General features: G+C 39.6%; 1 pseudogene; it reads right to left on the reverse strand.

Annotated features, from left to right (window-relative positions):
- Positions 1 to 1,747: 1,747 nt before the first annotated feature.
- On the reverse strand, positions 1,748 to 4,201 carry LOC115286280 (annotated as a pseudogene).
- Between the last annotated feature and the right edge of the window lie 238 nt (positions 4,202 to 4,439).

Genomic DNA, 4,439 nt, shown 5'->3' on the forward strand with positions numbered 1-4,439 from the left:
GGCTCATGAGTTTGAGCCCGCTGTTGGGCTGTGAGCTGACAGTGTGGAGCCTGCTTGCGATGCTCTTTTTCCCTCTCTCTCTCTCTGCCCCTCCCACATCTGTCTGTCTCTCAAAATAAATAAAGTTTAAAAAAGTAAAGCCAAGGAGCAAGTGCAGTCACTATAAATCACACATATACATCAATAACTTCCTGCTTACAATACACTAAATGTTACCCTATTTGTGATTTTAAAAAATAATCAAGCACGTACCATGCCTCAGCATTTGAAAAACGTCAATGTCTATTCTTATTAAGATGTTCAGGCTGAGTAATATATTTGGATACTTGGAAAGAAATGGGGCTTGAAATGTGGCTTTATGTTAAGCCATTGAGAAGATTTTCAGTTACCAGACAACTAAAAACACACAATAGCAGATTTTATTAAAACCACTGTCTCCAACAATACAAAAATGAAATATTAAGGCATCCTTTACTCCCATCTTGGTATATGCAGCAAAGAGAAATGTTTTCAATGGGAACCAGAACTTCTGGTCAAATACTTAACGAATGTATTTGGCACATTTACTTTTATATTCTCTTATTCCACTCACCCCTGAAAACTCTCATGGGGAGATATCAGGACCCAAACCAAGAGAAAAGTATAAACAGATACTCATTTACTAAAAAGAAGTGGTTCACCATTGAAAAATAAAAAGGAACCACAAAGAATATTATGTCTAAAGTTCAAATGCTAGTATTTAAATCTATCTGAAGCAGTTTATGTTTCAGCAATTAAGAGAAAGAGGAGATGAACTTTATTAAGCAGAAAAGTTTATTATTATGATACATGCTTCAAAATGACTGTTCACCCAGTATTCTTTTCCACTGGGATGAGAGTTTCAAAAGGGCTTCCTACTCCTTTAAAAAACATCATGTCCACTAGAATAATAAATTAACATTATTCATTTTCCCCCATTTTGTCCCTTTACAAAGCTCAACTTTATAGTTGAGCTTTATAAAATATACTAAACAGTACCATTTCACCTTTTATTAAGGCAAGATTGAGAAAATAACTTAATACAACCAGATCCCTTTGTGAACTTTCAGTTTAAAACATTTTTTTAATATAAGCAACATGCAAAAATATTCCATTTTTATAAAAAGCCACCTCAATACCAGAAAAGACTATAAAAGATTTTGAACCAAGTTTACTTTAAAAAATTTTTTTAATTGATTTTTGAGAGGGAAACAGGGTATGAGCAGTAGAGGGGTAGAGAGAGAGAGAGAAGGGACAGAATCCGAAGCAGGCTCCAGGCTCTGAGCTATCAGCACAGAGCTTGATGTGGGGCTTGAACTCCTGAGCCATGAGATCATGACCTGAGCTGAAGTCAGACGCTTAATGGACCTACTCACCCAGGTGCCTCTCTTCTTCTTCTTCTTCTTCTTCTTCTTCTTCTTCTTCTTCTTCTTCTTCTTCTTCTTCTTCTTCTTTTTCTTTTTTTTTAAGAGAGTGAGGGAGGGAAGGAGAGGGAGAGGGAGAGAGAGAGAAAGAGAGAGAGAGGGAGAGAACCTTAAAACAGGCTCCACCCTCAACCCAGAGCTGGATCTGGGTCTGGATCTGGGTTGAGTCCCAGGACCTTGAAATTATGACCAGAGCTGAAATGTCAAGATTCTGACATTCAACTGTCTGAGGCACTCAGGCACCCTGAACCCAGTTTTACCTTTTAAAGGGTGCTCTTCCCTTGTCGTTAACTCCAAGCACAGCACTATTCATCATCTTTAGAGTCAATTTTGCTTAGGTGTTTCACCACATCAACCCATCCCATCCTTGAAAAAGTTCTCCTTTGTGATCTGTTTTATCTGCCAAATTACAGGTCTGGGCTTTTGGAAGTTGTTCTGGTTTTTTTTTTGTCTTTATTCTTACTTAATGGGGCAGTAGTAGGAGTTTCCATGGAGATAATACTGCTTATAAGTATCGGGGAATGAATGGGATGATAAATCTCCATGAACTGCTCTTTATTGTCCTTGGCATATTCCAACGATGTGTAGGACATAGTGGTCCTGAGAATGGCCTCCCACTGCTTCCTGTGACTTGGCTAACATGGTCTGCTTTACAGTTGATGATACGGTGTTAAAAAAAAAAAAAGACGTTCATTGAAATCACTGGAGGTATTTGGGGATATGTTTCTGTCTGAGAAATTTCTATTAAGAGTTTTTTGGGATCACCATTTTCACCTCTCCTTTGTTGAAATACAATTGGACTTAATTACCAGAAACTGCAACTTCTTGATAAACAGAACACTGTGCTTTCATTCCATCTCCTGGTCCTCATTGACATACATCTTGAGGGTCATGGGACATCCCTGGTCTTAAAGTAGAATGCTCTGCTGCCAGCAAGTGTCTGGGAGCACCCTGGTCACCCTGGTGGGTCAAGGAGCTGGGACCACCCAGGGTAGGGTGCTGAGCAACTGGGGCCACATGCTCTTGTTGAGTCATTTTTTCCCAATAAGTTTGACTGCTTCTTTTTGTTGCCCCACATGTGAGCAGGGAGCTCATTTCTTTTCTTTTTAAAAAAATATTTTTAATGTTTACTTATTTTTGAGAGAGAGAGAGAGAGAGAGAGAGAGAACGAGCATATGTGGGGCAGAGAGAGAGACACACACACACACAGAATCCCACACAGAGCTTGACTCGAGGCTCTAACTCACAAACCGGAGATCATGACATGAGCTGAAGTCAGATGCTTAACAGACTGAGCCACACAGGCACCCCAGGGAACTATTTCTAACTAAGCTTTGTCTTCTTTTCTTTAAATAAGATTGTTGCAGCACCTCCAAAAAGGACTTTTGTTTTGCTCCTACATAATTTTGATTGACAAAAACTAATGCATGTTCTTGGAGTATCCATCTATATCACATAAGACATGGGAAATGGTGTCCTCACATACTGATGGAAATAGATCTTTATTACCTGATTTCTGAAGTCTGTGTCTTCAGAAATCCCAAACTGGAGGTTTCACCTCAGAAAACCAGGCGAGGCCGGATCACCCACCATGCACTTCACAACAATTTCACCCACACCTAAGAGCTCAGATACATGTATATTTATTTTCCCAGAAATACAAATATCTCTCAGTGATGTGCTGTCTACTTGGCTGAACATCAACATCTCACCACCAATTTTAGTATCTATGTACAAACTGCAAATAGAGTTTGTATCCATATGTGGACAAAACACATAATTAAGGGCTAATCTCACGTTTCTCCCAGTCCAGCAAGTTACACAATATGGATCGATTTTCAAAGCACCTTTGAATTCCTACAGATGAAATTAAGTAGGAAGGCAGTGGCAACATTTATTTTTCTTTTTTAGAGAGTGAGAGTGCAATCAGGGGAGAGGGCCAGAGAGAGGCAGAGAGAGAGAGAGCGAGAGAATCCCAAGATAACTCTACACTCAATGGAAGAGTCCAGCTCCATGTTTGACTCTACAACCCTAGGATCATGACCTGAGCTAAAATCCAGTGATACTCAACCAACTGAGCCACCCAGGCACCTCAATAACAATTTTTGAAAGACATCTATGCACTGAGTTCGGTCATTTGAAAATGAACACATCTTCCCTGTGCCACTGATGGGGTAACTTTAAAGATGAAAAGAACAACAAAAGGGAGATGAAGGGGTCTAGAAGCATCTGCAGTGGATGAGACATCCTATTAAATTATGTTCCATTGTGATTAGCAATATTTTATTTGTTTCAGAAAGAAAACACTCCCATAAATTCCACCTGTGCCCTGTGCCTATGGCCATGTTTTCAGTATAGGCTCCCATACCCCATTATTCACTGACACTTAAATTTCAGCTATATTCTTATTCATAGTCTTTATTTCTTCTTCAGGTTTATTAAGATCTTTTATAGCTTTGTGCTTACTATTACTACTTCCAACTTTATCACCTTTATTTCTTTAAACATAGTAAGCATGGGTTTCATGGGCTGTGATATATTCAGATATCTGATATGTTTGCCCATCTAGTTTTTATTTATTTCTTTGTTTTTTTTTCCAGATTGTTCTGTTATACAGAGGAAAACAGATGAATAATTTGACATTTAGGATTTAGCACTTTCCTCCAGAAGACTTACATCTGTTGTTGCCAGACTATTGGGGTGCACGACTCAGGAAGAGCCTCGGATAACATGCCGAGATCCCCCGGACATTCAGCCATGGTGTTCTGGAGCAGCTGTGTCGGGTCTTGTTCACCCTTATTTTCAGAGAGTAGACCCCTCAGGTCTCAGCTTCTCACAAGACTGAGCCTTCTGCCAATGCCCAACCTTCCGTGTGCTCTAGTCTTTAATTTGCCTCTGTGTCTTCAGAGAGCAATCAAAATAGACTTTAAATTGGCCAAGATTGTCATATTCTTTCAGGGTAGAGGGCACTGCCCTGTTGTCTCACCAATAAGGTGT

Source organism: Suricata suricatta, chromosome 3 (genome assembly GCF_006229205.1).
Source record: "Suricata suricatta isolate VVHF042 chromosome 3, meerkat_22Aug2017_6uvM2_HiC, whole genome shotgun sequence".
NCBI lineage: Eukaryota > Metazoa > Chordata > Mammalia > Carnivora > Herpestidae > Suricata > Suricata suricatta.